At 41.1% G+C, this 22,559-nt stretch overlaps 1 protein-coding gene across 2 annotated transcripts in view; it reads left to right on the forward strand.

Annotated features, from left to right (window-relative positions):
* LOC106802376 (uncharacterized) overlaps positions 1-16,880 on the forward strand; it is a 162,659-nt gene extending 145,779 nt beyond the window's left edge. For both annotated transcript variants that reach the window (XR_015552179.1, XR_015552180.1), the window contains 3 exons: positions 15,322-15,522; positions 15,668-15,800; positions 15,907-16,880. The gene's annotated coding sequence lies outside the window, so the exon portion shown is untranslated. The remainder of the gene's footprint in view (positions 1-15,321; positions 15,523-15,667; positions 15,801-15,906) is intronic.
* Positions 16,881-22,559: the final 5,679 nt, after the last annotated feature.

Raw genomic sequence — 22,559 nt, forward strand, 5'->3', positions numbered from 1 at the left:
CATCTCTTAGACATTGTAAAGAAATCTGACAGCTCCATTAATAAAATGAATCTTCAACACTCCAAGGTTGGCAAAGGAGTGATAGATTACTTTATTGCTACCTTTGGAGGATCTGTGTGTGATTGTATTAAGGGAGATGTCACATTTCCCTTCAGTTTGAATTTTACGAGAATGCAAGTTTCATAAAACCAGAGACCATGTTTGTCTTATTCTCCAAAGTTTCCGGAGGCTATAGCACAATTCCTGGCCCTTGGGAGTTAGTTAATAAATAATTAATCAGCTGGTAAATGAATAAATAAACAAGTAAATTTTCTCTTTGCCACACTCGACCCTTTTGGTTTGAAAACTATCTTGATAGAGAAAATGACAGCGAAAGAGTTGTTCTGCTCTTTCTCTGCCGTGAAGGTTGACTATACTGCAGTTAGCTGAACGATCTCTATCTTTGTTTTTCTTTTTGCCTTGAGCTTAAAAGGACTCATAGAAGAAAAAGGTGCTTATGTTTCTTTACATTTTTCTAAAAAATCTTTGCTTCTTTCTCTGCTTTAGCGTTTCTGACACTGTGTGTGCATCCTTTACATTGCACATTTTTTCTCTCTGTACTCGCCCTTTGAAAATATAAGCTCATCAGAGAGCTTTCTCTGCAGCCACTTGGTCAGTGTTATCATTTAAAAATTGATTCCTGTTATGTTCATTTGGATCTTTATGACAGTGTTATCAGAATTTCCCCTTTTAATAATCTCTTGCCTTGTTTGAGCCATCTTTCTTTTTAATTTCTCAAGCCATGATGGTTCTATTTGTTTTGGTCTGATAAGCAAAGAGTGTATGGTTTCCCAGCATCCTTAGACTACTGGAAATTTGTGTCACTAGATATTGGACTGTTTTTCTTAGTTTTATACCTGTCTTTGTTCCTCACCTCAAAAGCCCTTGGGCTGTAGTATATGGGACAGACATTTCACTGTCCCTTCACAGTTTAATGATGCAGGTAGTGTTTACTGAATGCCCACTCAATGTCTGTCTGAATCAGTATTGCCTATTTTATTATAAGCTCCTAGGAAAAAACAAATGTGAAAGTATCTAATATAGTGCAGTTCCTTTGGGCACTTAAATACTGTGCATTTTTGTGTGTGTGTAAAGAAAATATTCTATTTACATGTTTTTAAAGGAAAAGATCTGAAGTAGATTGGTATTTAAGTAATTCCAAGTCTTTTTAAAAGAGTACATTATCTGTGAGCTGTGTGTGAGAGAGCTAATCTGAGCAGCAGCTCTGGAGGGTTGTGGAATCAACCTTAGGGTAATACACAGTGTGCCTCCTTTATATCGTTGTAGAACTATTTTCCAAATTATAGGTTAACTGTAAGAGGGTTCACAAAATTTGTCATGTCTCTAGGCTGCCTGTTTTATCCTTTTTGCAAAGGCCGTGAATAGAAGAGGAGCCACAAGACTGGGAAAGGGAAAGAGGGAATATTCTCTGCTAAGTCATCTAAGACAGGAGAAATGCATTTTGCTGTTAGTTTCAATGTTAAAGAAACTGAAAACTTAAATAAGAAGAAAGGCCACATGGAGTTTAGACACTCAGTGCTGGATAGATGATTTTGAGGAAAGAACCTCACCCAGAACACACACACATACACACGGACTCACGCACATACACGCATAGAGAGGCAAGAAACTTAGGATAGCATGAGAAGCCTAATCAAGTTTCTGTTTATGATCATGCTTAGGTTGAATAGCGACTGATAAGCATGTAAGATTTGTAAACGTGGCACCTAATTGGACCTAGGTGTTTGAATTTCTTTTGCTATTGCTCTGTGTATTGTTTGACTGAATATAAAGAAAGGTAATTGTTTTCATAAACATGTCTCTTTTATTAAAAAAACCTTTAAAGTGAGGGGAATGATTGTGCTACGTATATCTCTGTTTTAGCCCATGAAACCGTTGTGAAGCCGCCATCACTCAACTTGCAACTGAATATCTGAATTGTACACAGTATTTAGGAAGAAATAAATAGCCTCGTTCTGTAAAGCCATGCCTATAAAATAACAGTAAACTTCACTGTAATTAGCTCTTACACTCTGATTAGGAACATATAAACCTGCCAAAGAATCTTTATCTTGAAATCTGTGGCCTAAACATTCCATTGTCTGAGCTCAGGGGACAGAGCTTCAATCTCTAAGGAATCTGGGATTATTCATTGAGTTACTCTCTGCCTCACTTGCAAAAATGGACATACTCTTTGTCTCCCTTGCCAGATTCCCAAGGAAATCTGAAGAATTAAGTCTTTAAAGCTCTACAGAACATATATAAATAATCATTTTAATTGAAAACTCTCCTTGGGCAGACAAATAGGCCCTATGATTTGACACGTTCCTTTTCATCTCCATTACCTGTGATGGAAATGCATAAATCCCACTCTAACCAGCTCACATGTTAATATCTTCAACAGGATCCTGATAGATCTGCCAACCTAGATGATGATTTCTAACCAGTTTCACATTCCAGTTGTGTAACAAACTAGAAGGGCAAGGTGGATTCAATGCGGGCTTTTCACTTTGCTAAGCATAGTAATGAATTCATCACCACTTTCTCCTGGGAGAGCACTGAGAAGAATCTTAAAAGGTTTAATTGTTTTAAAATGATGACCAGACAGGAATATGGGCCATAATTCAATTCAACAAGTTATTATAAAGATACCTACTAAGTGCAGGAATTCTACTAGGTGTTCACTAGGCGAAACGTTTCCAAAGGCCAAAAATACTTGGTCCCTTCTCTTGAGGAGCTTAAAATGTAATTGAAGAGGTGAAGGAATACATGTTTAATACTAGTAGAAACAAATTGTGGGGAGGAAGAGTATATTGCCAAGGAGAGATTAACTCTGTCTGATAGAATCAGGGGTAAGTAGATAGAGAAGGTGATTTGAGGCAAACCTTGAGGACTTTAAAGTTTATTGCTGTTTTTTTCCTGCAGTTTTGAAGCTAAAGACCTACCTGCATAGAGGAAAAAATGGCCACCCAAGATTGCCATTTGTTGAATTTGTTGAATGGCCTGACCTCCAGTTAGTATTCAGTAAGTCTTTAAACAGATGAGAAACTTGGGAAATGAGAGGAAAAGCAGACGGAGGGAACTCTGTGAGAGAAGGACCAAGGCTTTCCATGAGTCTTTCAAGAGCCTGGTTAAATGATGACGCTGTACATGCTTAACACAGACTTTCTGAAGAGACTGATCTCAACATGGTGGTCATGGAGCCTCAGTGGAAACTTAGAGAAGGAGAGATTTTAGCATTAGGTCTTAATAGGAGACAAGATGTGAAGAATAGATGAGAACAAAGGAAATGGAGTACAGATGAATGAGAGAAAGTAGGTGATGAACAAATTTTAACAAATAAGGTCCTATTTTCAGGCCTACATTTAAAGGGAAGTTAACGTTTTGGGACTGTCAATTTTGTTGATTCCTTACAATACTGTCTCTCCCCTTGGATTCCAAACACTTCATGCAGTTTTACTTTCATAGAAGATAATGTTGGATTCCTGAGTGTTTTACTTTGGCGGTGTTGATGTACATAAGCCCTATTTACCCAAACAGTGGCTTGGGATAATTTTGTTTGTCTACCTCAGTAGAATAACATTCTTTTCCTGCAGACATCAAACATATTACTGTTTGTGATCACGATGACTGTTGGTTTCAGGACTGTCGTGGGAAAAGAGAACAAAATTCTAATTTTATACAATGAATCAGAATGCAGGTCACTTCATACAACAGGGTTTTTAAAAAAATTAGTTGATCCTTTGGATATTATTGGAAAATATAAACTGTCCTTTGGATTTTACATAATAGAGAAAGTCTGTTAGTGTTTTTCCTTCTGCCCCTTCCCCCTTTATCAATAAATTAAGACATAGTCTTATCAACTTCATCAGTTGTTAACAACAACAACAAAAAGAATACTAGCCTATTGGTTAATATTGAATGTATTGGTGAAACTAATACAGAGAAAGAGCACTTTGTGAACCAAAAGTTTAGTAGAAACTAGAGCTTCATGGAAAAATTTACTTGTCAGGAGTCAGGAACCCTATTTCTTTATTCTGACTTTGCTACACACGAGCAGAGACTTGACTACACTCTCTTTTTCTTTGGGTCTCTGTGTCCATGTCCATAAAATGTAGGGTTTAAAAACTTGTTTCTTGGTTACAAATAATAATAATAATAACAAACACTTATTGAACACTTACTCTTTAGCAGGAACTGTGCTAAGCCCTTTGCTTGTATTATCCCACTTAATTCAAATGACAGCTTTTTCAAGGTAAAATTATTATTATCCTAAATTTTCAGTTTAGGGAATTGAGACATAAAGTGTATCGTGGTGTAAAATACCAGGCATTGCACTGAGGGCTTTTCATGTATTTCAGCTCATTTTAATGTAATCCTCACAACAGCCTTGTGATCTAGCTCCATTTTAGATAGAAGGAAGTAGAGACTCCAGGGAGCAAAGAGATTTATCCACCTTCTCTCCGTAAGATCATGGCAGATCCAGGACAAATAAACAGGTTTCCTGACTCCAAGGCTGATCCCCTTCTACTCTACCCTGTTTACATTGAAACTACTGGAATTTGATTCTTTCCATGTCTATAATTTTTTCTGTAGAAGAAACCTAGGAATTTAGAAAATTATAAGCCACATTTGGTCCATTGAATGTGTCTTGTTTGCCTGTACGGTAATTTCAAAATTTGGTAGTTGCCAATATTTTAATGTAAGGAAGCTTCCCATAAATAATCTACATTTCTGGCTTCTTTTGAAAAATGGAAAGTTGTAACATCCCTGGGCCCTAATCCCTCCGTGGCAAGTGACCACTGGAACTGAATCACGTGCTCTCAAGTTTCACACAGTGCCCACCCAGCCCTCTTCATTTGACTGTCTTACCTCCAGGGCCTTTGTGTTCATATGAGTTTGTGACTTCTAGATTAAATTAAAGATTTCTACTTCTCCAAAATCAAAGAATTTAAAGGTTTGCTGCATAGCACAGCAAGTTGGTTATTCTACTTGGCTTCCTGCTCGTGACATCCAGGGGAATGAAAGGCACAGTGGTGTGGTTTCTCTTTTGCAGGGCTTTTACAGACAGGGCATTTCTCCAGCATAAGTGACATTTCAAATTCAGGAAGGCGAGCCAAGTCGTAATTGGCCCTGTCACCATTTGGGTTTGACGCTGGCACCTCATGTGTTTGCCCTGGTTGAGTAATCTGTTTGCATCTGGGTAGACCGCACATAGACAAATGTGAACTCTGTTTATATTCATTTCCTGCCTGGGAACTTGCTTCCTCTGGGTCATAGCTTTGGAATGATTGATAGATTGGAAATTTACTGGTATAGACTTACATGCAAAAACTTACTTGAACCCATTTTCGGAGCTGACCTTAATAACCTTCCTTGGGCTACAGTAAAGGGGACTTGCTCATTGATAGCTCCAGTGGATTTGAGCAATTGTGTAATCATCATGTCTGAATACGAGATGTTCAATGTAATCAAGACATTTAGTATTCCCATTTTATAGGTGAGGGCAATCAAAACCCAGAATTGTCTAAAGTTATGTTAGCTAGCTAGGTAAGTACCCATTATATATCACAAATACCTCTCAGTCAGGAGCAGAATTCCCTCTTATTTCCTGGGTGCCTCTCCCAGGCAAGTCAACAAGCTCTACTCCCATGGTTCCTGAGGAAAGACAAATTCACCACCTTTCCCTTCATTTCTCATGAGCAGCAGTCTGCAAAGGGCCAAGAGGGAAGGGATCAAGCTTAGGAGACTGAAAACTCCTGGATCTGTTCCGTGCCTTGTTCTGGGACCAACCGCAGAGGCTTCCTAGGGCTTCTTTCCCCATTGTGATGATGTCGCCACGTTGTTGCAGTATTGACATCAATGAGCTGCCTATATAGCTGTCTGGCATTTAAGATCTCATTCCTATCCTCTGTCTTCAACCAGTGGGTTACAGGTAAAAGTGGGAGAGGAGTAAGTGAGACAAAACTGGAAGCCCTCCAAGAGAAGACTCATTGGCACCATCTTCATCAGGCACACTTCTCTGGAACCTACCCTTGGAAGCCTGGGGGATGCCTAATCCAAGTTTGGCAGCACTGCAAGATATCTCCTAGTACAGTGGGCATCAGATTTTTTATTAGAAACTACAGTCAGCTTAACTCCACCTCCAGCACTCTACTAGGCTTTGTGAGACTTACAAAAGGAACATGCGTAAGAAGCAGCATCAGCTTCAGGGAATTTATGTTCCAGTTGCTGAAGTCAAGAATGTGTATAAAAATGTTCAAATAGGAGCTCGTAGGTTTCTTTGAGGCACTGACCGTCAGCATCATAAAAGCGCCCCACACAGTAAATAATCCCTTGTCCATTCCTGATTCATAACACCCAGAGACTGTCAAGGACGAATGCAATTTTGGGGTAGAGGAAAAGAATTGCTGTAAAACTAAGGTGGGAAGATGTTAAACTGCCTTAGGAGTGGAGACTAGGCAGAATTAGAATTGACTTCAAGTAAGCCGTCCTTTAATATTCAGCTACTTTAGACATTAATAAGACTACCAAGGGACAATGTTTAATATTATAACTTGACATAGGTTAAATAGCCAATGCAAGTTCAATGCCAACTTGAGCACAATTTGAGAGAGCATGGAATATTTTTAACCTGATTCTTAAGAAAGTGCAGCAGGCTTCCTTCTGTGTGGGTAAAATCATTGGCAACATGTGACATCATTTTCATGCTGTAATGGCACTCATGCATGCAAAGCACCTGGAGAGTAAATAAGCCTAATGGAAAGCGTTTCTTTTTTCCCTTTTGCCATGTTTCTCTTTCAGAAGACCTGTAGCTTTGAAGGTGACTGTAATTAAATATTCCATTGGCATTGTATTTCTCACCTGTGAGAAAATTTAGCAGCAAATTTCTCCCATAAATAATGTGCAGAATCTTTTTGAATTGACCGGATCATCCAGACCTTCGTTCTAAGACTTGCTTGCTCTGACTATTGTGTCTATTTTCAACGTATCTCATGTAAATGATTATTTGTTTCATAAGTGAATTTATCTGGCTGTCATATGAAGCATTTCTGTGTAGATGGGGCAGAGGTTAGAGGAAGATGGTGAAAGTATGTTGTGTGTGCCTTCATATTAGGTGCTTAGAGGTCTCTGGTTGTCATTGTGTTTCCCTTCCACACCCTTCTTAATTCTGGCGTCTTTCTGGCCATTGTGACAGCTGTTTATTATTCTGTTTGCAATTCATTTCTGGAGGAATTACCCATTGCTCTGTCTGCTTGTCATTGTTGTTGCTTCTTCAAGTGCCCTTGTGACGAGGGAAAAAAACCAAACCAGTCCGGGCTCTGTAAAGGGCTGAATTTTCTATTCAAATTAGAATTATTTTTAGAAAGCTGCTATGGAATTTGTTTCCTTGATCAGCAGGATTTATATAATGCCATATGCTGATGTGATTTCTTCAGATAAAGCCTTCGAAATGTTCTTTTAGTATCCCCTAAAGGGTGGACGGCTGCATTCTGCGGGTAGGCTTGCCCCGTGCACCTGGAGCTGTGGCAAAGTCTCTGGGAGGTGCTGAGTGCATGTGGGTTCCTGTGGCCATTGGCTCTTGAGGCACTAGACTCAACCAGGAAGGGCTGAAAGGAGATTACAGTGAACTCTGTTAGCAGCCAAGTTGAGGATGTGAAGTGCTCTGTTTAATCAATACCTTATCTGGATAGTCAGTTGTAAAAGGCTTAGAAAATAATGCAACAAAATGCTCAGTTCTGAAATAACACTGAGTGTCATTTCACCTTTCTTTGATTCAGAAGGTCCTTTAGAATCTTTGCATCCTGGGGGAGCTAGTTAATAAAGATTCCAAGCCTAGAATGTCTGATAAACAGCCTTTATTCTAGTTAGGAAGGGAAATAGACAAGTGGGGAGGGCATAAACTCCTCTGGGCCAGGAGAGGGCTGAGAGCCCGAAGCAAAGGTAGGGGTGTTAGTAGTTAGTGGTGTTAGTATTCACCACTGTCTGCATCTTCTTTTTTTTTTTTCCCCACATCTATAAATGAGTGGGATGAACTAAATGATTAGTAAATTTCTTTCCAGTTGTAAAATTCTGTGACTCTAACTCAGAGTGTTGAATTGATACGTTTTAAAGGAGCCGTGTTATACTTCCTTTTTTTTTTTTTGTTTATTGCAATAACATTGGTTTATAACATTGCAAATTTCAGGTGTACATCATTATACTTCTATTTCTGCGTAGATTACATCATGTTCACCACCCAAATACTAATTACAACCCATCACCACACACATGTGTCAAATTATCCCTTTCGTGCTCCTCCCTCCCCCCTTCCCCTCTGGTAACCACCAATCCAATCTCTGTCTCTATGTATTTGTTTATTGTTGTCTGCGTCTTCTAATTGTTCCCCAAACCTTCACTTCTGGAGTATAAGATGGGTCAAGGTAGGGCCTCCTCTTTACCTATTTTGGTCCCTCACCTATTAGCATCTAGTTCTATGATATACTTTGAGGTGCTTAATAAATCAGATGGCTACTGATTTTCAGCCAAGGCCCGGGATTTTCCAGAAGGATTTCTTGGGGATGGGCCTGACATTGGTCTGTCTAGCTCATCTAGCTCAGTCTGCCTTTGACTGCACTCTCCCTCAGAAACAGGCTACGAGAACATATCTGATGATGCAGCATCTCCCATCTTGTTGGCCTGGAGGGTTAGCACGTGCCACATGACTCTAGTGTCCTGACTTGGTGCCCTGTCTCAGTGCCAGCTTCCATTCTGGGCTTCCAGGCTCGTCTTTCAAAGGGTTGAAAATAGCAGCACAATTTCCTTCTCTTAGGAGCTTTCTCACCCTTGACAAGCCCGTGGGACAAACAGGCCTGACCTCTACGACCTCTTGTCTGTCAGCCCTGATTGAATATTCATTAGACAGAGTGTCATGCCAGGCATCGTGGACAATTATAGAAGAAGGAGGTGATGCACTCCTGGCCTTTGAACATCTTATCAACTTACAGGAGAGACAGACAGCACAAAGCAAAATATATGAAAACTCACATGTCAACCAGACATATATCATTCGTTATTTATAATTCCAATTACTGTAGCCCGAGGGTACATATTTGCGTATTAGTATATCTATGTGTACATAAAATTAAAGCATTTGCTGAAATGATTGAAGTGACTAGAGCTGGAAAAAAGGTAGTTTTCTACTGTCTAAATTTTAGTTCTCCCAGAAATGACCCTGAGACAAGGATTTGAGAGCAAGTAGTTTATTTGGGAGTATGGGAAATAGCAGTAAGAGGCAGCCAGTAAAGTGTGTGTTACTGAGCGAGCTATGGATGACTATGGATGCTGGAGCTCAAGCCTATGGGGAAATTCTGGGGAACAGCTAAGAATGTGTACCTCAAAATTATCTCCCAGACCCTATCAGCCTCTGGTTGAGAACTCCTGTCAGGATGAGTTAATACCCAGATATTGCTGGACTGCCAAAGACAGATAGTTTTTGGATAAAATCCTCATGCAAAGAGATGCAGCTAACAGCGGTTGGAGATTGGCCTTGGAAAGGCCTGAGGGATAAGGGCAGAACTGACAGTCTCTGCTACATTTACAGGTATTAATGAAAGCAATGGCTTGGAAAGGAAAGGAGAAAGGGGTTTTGAACACTGAGGAAACCACTCTCTGTGAAGACTTGAATTAACGGTGGATGACATTGAAGCCAGAACCCATAGGCTTTCTTACACAAGTTCCTCGAAGGAGTGTGGCTCAAACGGCATAGGAAAGAAGGTCCAGGCTTCCAGCTGCAACAGACTGAATATGGGAGGCAATTTGGAGTCTGAGGATCCCGGCTGTGATGGCTACTCTGAGTTAGGAGCCCGCTGATCCACTAGACATGTCTTGGCTGCAGATCATGTTGTAGCCAGCAGGTGGGTTAGCCACATGGTAGATTGTGGGATGGTCACTTTAACTGTGGCATGAAATCCTGATTCATCCACAGGAATCATTCAGAAGAAGGAGAGCTGAATGTGATTGGAGATGCTATTGGTCAACATGTCCTTCCTTCAACTCACCTAGGTTGAAGAGGTGGGTGGTGACTCAATAGGCAATGGAGATATCATGGGTCCTCTACTATATTTATCAAGGATAAGACTGACAACACTGGGGGAGAGGGGGTGGTCATGGTGAGTACCTCTAAGGTGGATCTGTTACAATGTAATCTCCTCTTGTCTTGTATTGTGTGTATGTACCTTCTCTAGAGAGCTGGCAGATGGGGGAAGTTAAGACTGTCAAAGGCTGTGGCACTGCAGAGGCTCTTGTTCATCTGACATTGTTAGTTGTTGATGTATTGCTACAGAAGGCCGGCAACCTCGGCTTTAGCAAACGCCACCTGCAAGGACTCCCATGTGTTGATCTTTGTTAATGGAAACATCCATGTGTTTTACCTGACTTTTAGCTGACCTGGCAGATGTGCCCAGGAATGAGCACCCAGAGATTGAACCTCAGGGGTTAATTACCCTCTAATATATCAAATTATATGATTTGATGTGCTCTATTTCTTTTTTCTATCCTGTATTTAGATGCTAGGCAGGGAAGATCTAGAATAGACATGTTGATATTTTGTTGATATATGTTGATAATTTATTGATAGCTTTTACCTGGGAAAAAATGTAGGACATCCATTCTTATGTACACAATAACATAGTTTGTCCATGGAAGAGGGAGGAAAGAGTGTATCAGGTTGGGTCTGGTCAGGAGACAGAAGCTACACAAGTTATTTTAACAGAATGAATTAGTTTGAAGACTTGTATAGGGGAGGAAATGTTTTTACTCAACCCTCTTAGGGTCGCTGGCTGGGTGTGAAAATCAAACTGACAAAAACATATTAATAGGAGAAAATCATACAAATTTATTTAATGTAAGTTTTATGTGACATGGAGCCTTCATAAGGAAATGAAGACCAGAAGAAATAGTTAGACTTGCATATTTTTATGCGAGGTTTGATGAAGCAGTTGTGGAGGAATAGGGTAGGTTAGGGAGTATGAGGTAAGTGTAGTAAACTGGGGGAGACTTAGGCCTGTTTGTTAGGATTCTTCTCCACATCCCTTTGTCTTCCATAAGGATGCTCCTTTCCTCCAGGTATATGGAGGGCACCTCTCGCATGTGGCCTTTATGACCTGTTTCAGGGAAGAAGGGTGAGAAGGGGAGGAGGTCAGAGTAAACTTCCTGCTTCTGAAGCTTCCTCAAACTCTTTCAGCTTAAAATATTCAATGTGCCAAGGTGCCATATTTTGGGATAGTGTGTCTTGAACCCCATCTCTTGTTAACCAGGTATTGGACAATCCAAGAATTGTAAAGGGATACGGAGGGTCACAGAGGTAGTAAACTGGGGGACGCAGCTATATTTCTAGGCCTGGGGGAATAAAAGGAAGAAGTTAGAATAATGCAAAGTTAAGTATTTGGATGACGGGCCTTACAGAGGGAGAACCCAGGCCTCTGAGGAGGGGGCACTGGACAGCTGGCTGTGCTGGTGTCTCTGAAGGGAGCATGAAGAAACTGATGCTGGGAATATAGAGAAACTGCAAAGTGGAGTCACTTGCTCTTACTGGAACCAGTTGCTTCTGCCAGGGTGAAGAGTTATCGCTGGGGCCACGCTGACAGAGTAGGGAGCAAGTAAGGAGGCAGTTTACTCTCCTCCTCCTGCTTCCAGTCACGAGGTGGCACCTGCTACCTGCAGACCTAACAGGGAGGCTGCTGGCCCAGGAGAGATGTGATTTATAAAGTCCCAACCCCAACGCCACTAAGCAGGGTGTGTTTGGATGTGAGAGACAGTTAAGTTAAAAACCAACACAGAGAGAGAGCATACACATGTGCGTTCACACAAGAGAGAAAGAAAGAGAGAGAGAGGACGTGTGCATTTGAGTGAGCCAGCAAGAACAAGAATGTGTCCAAGAGTCTGCTGGAATAAGGAGCATTGTTACTGAATTATAAAAATAATCATAATAATAGCCTGAGCATAAGAACTTGGTTCAGGGGGGAAATAACATTAAAGACCTTTATTTAGTTTGGGGTGGGGTGGTGATTAAGTTCTACAGTCAGGGCATTAGGAGAAAATCACATATAAACACTAGAATCACACACTAAGACTCTGAGAGTCTGTTGAGATGAGAAAAAAGATCTGTGTCTCTCATTTCATGCTCATTCTGTGACATACACGTGCATACTGAGTGGAATGCAGGTAGAAAACCTCTCCCCTGCCCCATTTATGTTATTACTTTCTCTGTCTTCTCTTGCTCTCTCACCAACCATGGAGAGAGGAATTCTTGTAAGTTATGTGTTATGTGTGCTACAACTTCACCTTAAATTGTACCAGGGGATGCTAAGCACTCTCTCATATGCTATATTACTTGATGATCCCATTGGCCCTAAAAATGGTGTTATTATGCCTTCTTAACTGAAAAGAAATCAGATGCATAGAAAGGTTAACTAATGTGCTGTGGGCACAGCCAGTGAATGATAGAACCTGTTCAAACTCTAGTGTATCTTGCTCCAAAGCCTATGCTCCAAAATTAGCATAGCCTTGCTCCCACTCTCTGAAGGTTCTGCCCTGACTTCATGCCTAGGGAAAATCATGTCATTTCTAACATCAAAATAAGGGGCCTATGCAAGGTCTTTAAGATACGATAGACTTGCAGTGTCCAATATGGCAGCCACCAAATATTTGTGGCTATTTAAATTTAAATTAATTAAAATTAAGTAAAATTTAAAATTCAGTTCCTCCGTTGCACTAGCCACATTTCAAGAGCTCAATAGCTCTTGTGGCTACATGTGGCTAGTGACTGCCATATTAGTACAGAGCAGTTGCATCCTCGCAGAAAGTTCTGAATAGATCCATAGTGAATGAGAGCATGACTCTAAAACCTGTTTAACAAACCTAGCTCTGCACCTTACTGGTTGTTCATCCATGTGCAGGTTACCTAACCTCTCTCTGCCTCAGTTGCTGTATCTGTAAAATAAGGATAGTCAAGACAGCTCCTCATAGGGTTCAGATGAAAGTTAAATAAGACACTATTTGTGAAGTTCTTAGCATGGTACCTGGCACATCATGAGTTCTCAATGTGTGTTACCTAAAGGGGGAAAAGTTCTCTTAGCTCTAACATTATGTGATTTTCTAAGTACTCTACCATATCCATGTACCCTGATATTTTTATTCGGGGAAGACTGGAAGGAGTTTGAAGCAGAGGAAGGAGGATCTTGATAACCTATATTTGGAGTGCTTCATAGAGTCAAGGAACCCTATATTAACTCACAAATTATGTTATTTAATATACATTTCTATAACTCATACCATGCACCAGGTTCTGATCTAAGAACTTTGCACAGATTCCCTCATTTCATCCTCCAAACAGGCCTATATGGTAGGTATTCTCTACCCTCATTTTCAATACCCTCCACATTTCTGTACTCTCCACATTTTACGACTTATCTTGATAAGTCCTGCAGGAGTGGGGAAGACAAAGAGGAAAGAACAAGATTCTATCCTTAAGAAGAAAATGAAGAAAGAGATAACTGTAGAGAGTATATTATCTCAGGCTAGATATTTTGTGTGTGTTATCTAATTTAATGCAGCAGCCCTATGACACGGGTCATATTCTCCTCTTTTATAGATGTGGAAATAAGCTAAAGAGGTTATTAAAACTAGCCTAGCATCACACACACTGCTTCAGGGTGAGAACTAGGATCCTAACCCAGGCCTAATTCCAAATCCCATATGCTTTTTTTTTTTTTTTTTTTGGTGAGTAAGATTAGCCCTGAGCTAAGATCTGTTGCCAATCCTCCTCTTTTTGCTGAGGAAGATTGGCCCTGGGCTAACATCCGTGACCATCTTCCTCTACTTTTATGTGGGACGCCTGCCACAGCATGGCTTGATTAGTGGTGAATAGGTCAAAATCCTTGAACCCCGGGCCACTGAAGTGGAGCATGCGAACCTAACCACTACACCACTGGGCCAGCCCCCAAATCCCGTACACTTTTCACTGCATCTTGATGTCTATTAATAAGGAAGATAACACTTTTGCATGTTTAAGTACAATATTAGGTGGAAATAAAAGAATATAGATAAATTGCTCTAGGAGTTGAGAGGAAGAAGGGATTACTCCTAGCCAAGAGGGTCATTAGAGTCTTCTTTGAAGAGGTAGCGTTTGAAATGGAGCTTGAAAGTGGGTAGGATGTGGGCAGGTGGGATTGAGCAAAGAAGATTCCAGGCAGAGGGAGGAGCACAAGCAAAGATTCTGGCAAGATGAGGATACCATGAGTAGTTGGCAGTGTTGGCCCAAGGATGGGGATCTGCCTGCGTGGGAAGGAGTATTTTGTCACCACCATTACTTAAAATTGCCAGTGCATGGTCGTAGTAAAAGGGAGACTGACTCTTAGTTTTATTATTGCTTTTAAGTTCTCTATAGAAAATGTGCCCTCTCTATCACGTGTGCCCAGGACGGACCACTCCCACCAGCCCCTACCCTGTGGTACCCCACTGGTACCTGGGTTTGTTTGGATAAATTTCTGTTGAGCACCTTTCTCCCTGTGCCTTTCTTGGCAGCACTCCAAGTTCCTATGGTTCTCAGCCTGTGTTCTTCACTGGTGTGCTACCTACCCTGTGCTCTGGGAGACAGGTTCTATGAAGGACAAAGGGGTAGCCCTAGGCTTTCCATGACTTTTGGGAAAGGAGGGCCACCAGTGGAGCCAGGTGTCTGTCACACTCCAGGTCTGGAGTTCTTCTGCCCAGTCAGGCAGCCTGATTGGGATAGAAACTTTCTCCAGGATCTGAATGATGCTTTAGAGTCAATAAGCAATGCTAGGGCCGGCCCAGTGGCTTGGTGGTTAAGTGAGCGCGCTCCACTGCTGGCGGCCCGGGTTCGGATCCCGGGCTCGCACCGACGCGCTGCTTCTCTGGCCATGCTGAGGCCGCGTCCCACATACAGCAACTAGAAGGATGTGCAGCTATGACACACAACTATCTACTGGGGCTTTGAGGGGAAAAAATAAATAAATAAAAAAAAAATCTAAAAATAAGCAATGCTAGGTTGAACCAAAGGGCACAGACCACGAGCCTGAGGGAATCTTCTTAGAGATTTGTCACTCGATGGGAAGTTGAGAGTTTGAAGTTGAAGATTGAAATCACTAAAGAGAACACCAGGTGGTTGTTGATACCCCCCAGCCCTACGTCCCTGCCCTTTCCCATACTACTACCCCTGCACAAAGGAAAGAGGAGGCCCTCCTGCTAATTTTCAACTGCATTTTGCTCTCTGTTATGTAGCATTTCAGTGGCAGAATCCACACAGGAGAGTTGGGACAAGGCTGGCTGAGGTTCTCAAGGAGCTGAGTTTTGAGTTCAGGTGCCTGCATGGCAGTGGAATGATGCCTCCTGATCTTTCAGACCTTTGAGACCTCTGGGCGGTCTTAAAAATCACTTCAAGCCTCCCATCCACGATACGACTGACTAAGGGAAAGGTGGCAGGTAGAGTATCCTTTCTGAGTACTATTTTCTCTCGTCCTCCCTTCCCTCCTTTCTGTGTGTCTGTGTTGCTCTGTTGTGTCTCCTTCTCCTCAAGATTCCATAGACCAGTGATGCAGGGATATTTATTTTATGTTCTTGTCAACAGAGATATCATGGACTGGAAGGTGATGGGTACTCCAATGAGCTCACTACAAGATCTTAAAGATTCCAAGCCACTGGCTGCTCCAAAGCATAAAGCCACCCTTCTGGAGAGGCGGCACGAAGCAAGCCTGGAGGAGGTGAGGAACCATCACTCTTCCCTCTGCCCTTGACTCCATCGGCCTTTAGCTATCAGATGGTTTAGGCCCAGACCTGATGGACTTTTTCCTGTGTATCCTTCCACAGGCTCTGCTTTTGGCCAAAGGTTGGGCCACCTTCTCAGATATCCTGAGGAGCTGCTGAAAGACGGTGAGGAAGATGCTGTCCCCAGGACAGAAACACAGCAGCTGGAACCAAGAAGCACCTAGCGTGGGACTCAAGCCCAGCTCCCCTTCAGACTGAAGCTCTCTGAGCTGAGGCTCCGGATTGGACTGTCTTTGCTATGTCCTCTCCTGCATAACATGCAGTTCTGGATGCTTTTGAATGGTTGGCCGTCTTTTTTATCCTGTCTTTTCTTTTTCTTCTCTTGGCCCTGGGAATTGTAAGAAAAGAATTGCTTTAGAAAGTATAATTCTGTTGCTGAAATTAGCCTTGTTTGTGAATAAATTCTGTCCCTAGGGATTTTCTAAATTGCAGTCCCAGGTTATCTAGTAAATGGGGCTGCATGGTTTGATTTGCATAGTACTGATCCTTAGATTAAAAATACATTTTCTTCCTTTCTTTTTTTTTTAAGTTTGGATCCAGGTAATGGCCTGAGTCACATTTGCTTAGCTACTGAAGCGATCTCAGTGTGGTATCGCTTGGAGTGGAAATATAATCAAACGTATATTATACCTAAGGCTCTTGCACGCTATTTGATATATATGTTATGCTACAAAGGAACACAAACCTTGTAGGTTGAAATTTAATTCCTGTCTGATCCTGCAACTAGAATGGTGGAGAAATTATAAATATCAAAAGTGGCTTCAAATACCCTGAATGTAGGCTAACCAACAGTAAGTGAACAGTTTCCAAATGCCATTTTCTAAGGCAAAGCAGGAATTGGAGATCAACTGACCTCGTCAACGACGTTGCTCAGGTCTGTGTGTGGATCTGCCCATTTTGGAGGAATTAGGGAACAAGGCATGATTCTGTGTTTGGGTTTATGGAAATTGTGGTATTTCTGACTTACGTTCTGTAACTGTGCCTGCCTTGCAATAAAACACCTTCAGTTGACTCAGCAACAAGGTCTCTGTCAATTTCCTGCAATACTGTGTCCTCAGTGGCTTTGTAAGAAAGTCCAGCATAGATAGATCTACAAGTGGTTGACCGGCCAGAGATCTCAGCTGAATACAACGTTATTGCTCTTTCAGAAATGTCACTAGAGCTATTTGTTGTCTACACATGGGGTCAGTGTGTGGTCAACTCTACTCTTCATATTTTAGTCAACTCTAGAAATCCCTCTAGAAATCATAGCATAACTCTTTTAGGCCAGTGTGCTGCTATCTGCGATCATTCTCTAATTCTGGAGTCCCCATTTATTTCTATGAGAGTCTAGGATGAGCCACAAACTCTCTGAACCTCAATTTCCTCATATATAAAATGGGGATAATGACACCCCCTATAGTTATGGTGATAAGCGATACATCACAGGGATGGTACTTGACACATTGTAAACACACTGGATGTGCCAGCTCAATAAATAAAGAATTGAAAAGACATGTTAATTCCTTATAGTTGACCTTTGATTGAGAACACTGAGTAACCTCTGAGGGCTTCTTGCTTAAAGCCTTTATAAAGAAAGGTGAAGATTTATGAGACAGAAGTCAGGAGAAGAGAATCTGCTGCTCCCTGACTTGACCACGCAGCCAAAAACCCTAATTCCTTCTTCTGTGGAATTAAGGGCAAGTGTTATACCTCCTTCACAGAGATGACATTGCTTTTACAGAAAGTGAAATTTACCATGTACACAGATGTGTGAGATACCATCTTTCCCACCTATTTGGAACATCAGACCCCTGCCATCTGAGGGCAGATGAATTTCTCTTTAAATACTGACAAAGAGATCTCACTCACTGTGGGGAAGAATGTGACCCATCTCAGGCCTCATCAGACTGTGTCTGCCACTTTGGTAGAAAGTGTTTTTTCGAAAACCCCAGCACTCTCCACCACCACACCTGAGATTTCAGGATGACCAAAATATGAAGCAAAGACAAGAGCTAAGATAATTTATGTTGGGTGGCAGATGAAGTCGTTGTTCTCTGATTGCCATGGTACGTATTATAGTCCCACAGGTACTATCCCTGGACTCCAAGCTGATGTATAGTAGAAAGAACATTTTCTAATTTCTACCATGAAGTCATTAAAATGGTGATAATAACACAATAGCAAGTAACAATAATTACAACATGCTGTATGCTGGGTACTGGGCAAAGCAGTTTATAAGCACTGGCTCTTTTAATTGTCACAACGACCACGTGAGGTAGGTACTCTGTACTCCCATTACCTGGATGAGAAACTGAGGCATGAAATGACTAGGTAATTGGGCCAAGCTCCCCATTTGGTGAGAGTCGTAGCTGGGACGCCTGACTCCAGAGCTGGGGCTCTTTACCACTGTGCTCAGCTGCTTCCTCACCTGGGGCCCGGTCCCTGTCTACTTTACTGGCTTCTGACTTTGAACTTAGCCTTTGGAACTTCATTGTCCTTACTTGTAACTTGGGACTATTAATTATCATCCTCTCCTGCCTGCTTCCCACAATTATTGTCTAAGCTCTTGGCAAATGTATGCCAACTTACTGCAAATCAATAAGAAAATCAGTAAGAAAAGTAAAGATGTTATTTTAAAAATTAGTATTTCTAAATTAAAAATTAAATGTCCAGGTTCAGCCTACCTTATGCTAAATTCTACTTCTATTTAGCATTCTGAGGTTCTGGTGCATCATACCCAGAGGAGGCCCTAATGGATATGAATGTTGAGTCTAAGAGCTATCTCAAGAGTAAATGAGAGAAAGCACTGACTAAAGGCAAGATAATATTAGATTCTTGAGCAAAACCTTAGATCCTGAAGTCTGTGTCAGAAGACATCACTCATGCCAGATGGAAATAACCTCTTCTCAGTTCCTTCCAACAGCTTATCCAGAAGGTGGTGTTACCGTGTATCCGTTTGAAGGGCCACTGGAGTTTAAAGCAGTTTACGTATTTACAAGCAGAGTGTAGCAGTTGGCACCTTGTCCGTATCTCTGAGGGATTTCTCTGGCTGGGATGCCTGTGTGCATCCCAGGCCTGAAGTGCCGGGGTGTTCGTTCCCCTCCCCACTGAGACTAGCCCTCAACCAAGACTGAAAAGAGTTGGTACATAAGTGTCCCAGCTCCCTTACCCTTTGGGTGGATGACAGGCACATTCTACCCTGGCTCTGAGTTCCCCAGTGAGGTGACGCTCCAGTCACTCATGGTGGGAACTAGTTTGTTAACCTACTTTTGTTGGCTCCCTTTTCTTCCTGGTCTCACACTCTCACTTCTCAACCAGTGTTTCCTGGGATCACCTCTCCAATAAATAGTTAGTTTGCACATAAATTCCTGTCTTAGGGTCTGCTTCTGGGGGGAGCCCAAGCGAATTCAAGATTCTGGTGCTGATCAGTTATAGAAATAATAATGTCCCAGAGAAGATACAGCAGTTATCATTCAAGACTGAACGGTTTCTCCCCTTGTCCTTCTACTGACACCTCTGCTATGTTAGGAAGTGGAAAGGAGACCTTATAAATCGGAGAACAACTTGCCAGAGAACAGTTTCCTTCCGGTGAAACAGGCACCTCCACAGATTTCGAGATATTTTTCCTTTAAATGACAACTACCATATGAGACCAGGCAAGAGTCACCTGATGGCAAATCAAATTACAAGTCACCAGCTAGAACAAGTAATTAAATATGAGGGGGTAATGAGAAAAGGAGACAGTCACAATCCCAAAGCCCCCCGTTCACCTCTCAAGGACTCCTATTTGCCTTTGAATCACTTCTGCTTCAATTAACATTGATTGAGCCTGCCTAAAGTGCCTGGCTCTTGTCAAATTCCGTTACAAGAGGCTCCAAGACACTCTGTCCACCAGCCTTTGTTGTGTCTGACGTTTTCGTGGGAATATTGAATATTGCGTGAGTAGCTCACGCATTGATCAAGATTGTGATACAGGTTTGCTTTTTCTGGCATTGCAGTTTTGTAAATGGGATTTCATCTTTGCCATTATCATTATCAACTCAAACCAATTCTCTTAAGTTCAAGTTATGATGCTTTATAATTTTATTTATTTATTTTTTATTTTTTCCCCCAAAGCCCCAGTAGATAGTTGTATGTCATAGTTGCACATCCTTCTAGTTGCTGTATGTGGGACGCGGCCTCGGCATGGCCGGAGAAGCGGTGCGTCGGTGCGCGCCCAGGATCCGAACCCGGGCCGCCAGCAGCGGAGCGCACGCACTTAACCGCTAAGCCACGGGGCTGGCCCTATGATGCTTTAAATAGCATGTCAGATTGACCTGCTACTGCTTTTAAAGATAAATGTTGAAAATGTCAACCCCGTAAAGTAAGAAAATGTGCCTGAATCTTTGTTACAGACATCACACACCTAACTTATTTTTGTTGTTGTTGGGAGGAGGACACACAAAGAAACATGTTTCCTCTATGGCATTCCCAGTAAAGACTTTGATGTTTATTTTATCAGAGATGTAAATGGAATTATGGTATGTATCAGAGTCTGCTTTACCTCTTTTCTTCTCACTCTTTGCTAGGGTCTTGGAAAGTGGGGCTATATTTTAAGCAAGATTAGGGTAAGATTCCGATTAGGAAAAAAAAATCAGAGAATAGCATTGCTCCTAGGATCGTAAATGCCCAAGGACCTTTTATGTAGGGAAAACACTTACTACTATTGGTACCTTTTTAATGCCCAAATTTTTAATCTCATTAATTATTAAATTTTTTTCTAAACATTTAAATGCTACTTTTGCCACTAATAAACATACTTTATGAATCAAATCATCTTAAATATTTAAATGCTGATTACAAATAATTTTAAGTAGACGAATTTTCCTAAGTATTTCAATAAAGTCTCTACTCATTTCATTTAAAAGCTTCACAGGCTTTAAAAGCAGACAGCATGCACATGTGTATACACACACACACACAAGTAATCACAATGAGACTGAGAAAATGTTATACCTACATTTAAAAAATTAAGAAGTATTTATACTATAAGTTTGATTTGTCTTCATTATTCATAAACATGTTTTATCCTTTCCCTGTTTTTGATACTTCTCAATGTTTATACCTTCCTAGAGTTAACAGTAATCTTGCCAGACTTAAAAGAACGCAGTCTCAGAATAGCTGAGTTTACAGATTCTGGGTTATCAGCCACTTGATTTTGGGTTGGCATATGGGATGTTAGTGGATCTCTTCAAAGTTGATTCAATCCTGGGCTGATGTTTTCTGGCCTGAGTTTTTTCTTAGAGTCAAGGTTCAGTTGCTATGTCAATGAGCTATACTAGCAATGTGGAGTGCCCCCTGAGAGCTCCCAGGTCCATCAAATCTTAGTCCCAATCAGTGAGCTTTTATTTCATAATGCCTTGGTTTCTCAATATTTTTTGATTAAAAACATCCAGTGGTTTCATCATCTAAGGAATAAAAGGAGGAGTCTGGGCAGCAGATTCTCTTCTTAGGATCACTGCCTCATACGTCAGCTTCCAATACATTACTGGACTCTCTGCTGGCTATTATGTGTGGCCATAGGAGCTGATCACTCCTCTAGCCAACCAAGAAAAATCTCCAGCTTTTCATGAGTTATTTGGCTTAAAATTTATTGTAGCTATTCTTTTCTATTTAATGAGAAAAAAATAAAAAATAGAACATCTATATATATCAATACTCTACATATTAAAAATTTTTTTAAGTATGCACTTATTTTTGTTTTACAGTGACCTTTTTGTATACCTTATACTTTTTCATTGTTGAGTACTATTATGGACTCAAGGGTTTTCAGAGACATGTTATTCCAACAAACTATAATTATTCTTGTTGCTCAAATTATTGCAATATGTACACCCCATTAAGCAATCTCCCTTGTCTTTTCAGCATTACTCCTGAGATATTTTTGAAAGTATCTTGCTTAAAGGCAACAAGATGTTCTGTATTCATGTTGATTTTTCTCTACTATTAGCTAAGATTTTAGTCCCCGAGAAACCCTGATTCCTATTAGTAGAGAAGAGCACTAGGATCGCATATCAGTTTTATCCCCATGAATGTGGTGATAGACTAAATAATACTACTTCTGGCCACTGTAATGGAGCGCTGGAAAAATAGATAATTTAAGATCATAAGTTTTCATTATTCTTTTCTAATATAAGAGTGCTAATATTACTACCTAAATTTTTTTCTAATATTAGTTTTTAAAATTTATTTTCCTATACCGTGCCCTCTTGGATTATCAACTCAAACTGTAATCGCACTCCTTTCTCATTTATTAGCCTTATATGTTTTATTGATCACCATTTTATAGTTCTTTTGTTGACAAACATAAGACAGGATCCAGGGGGAGACAGCCACGGAATACTATAGACAATTTTCTCATCTGTGAAAGGTATGCTCTGATGAGGTTTAGGATTGAGATTTTGTCCTGTGGGTAATGGAACGCTCTATAGAATTTTTACCATTGGTCTAAGGCAGTAGTTCTCAAAGCAGAATCACCAGGAGGAGCTGTTAAAACACAGGTTGCTGGGCCCCACTCCCTAGTTTCTAATCAGTAGTTCTGGGGTGGAGCTGGAAAATGTGCACGTCTCGCAAGTCCTGGATGGGGCTGCTGCTGGCTGTGAGACCCACTCTAAGGACCACTGGTCTAAGGAACGTAAAGTAAGTTTTGTTGGCTAGGCAGGGATAGCCTTTGG

This window comes from Ceratotherium simum, chromosome 5 (genome assembly GCF_057802395.1).
Source record: "Ceratotherium simum simum isolate JZ-2026a chromosome 5, ASM5780239v1, whole genome shotgun sequence".
Lineage (NCBI taxonomy): Eukaryota > Metazoa > Chordata > Mammalia > Perissodactyla > Rhinocerotidae > Ceratotherium > Ceratotherium simum.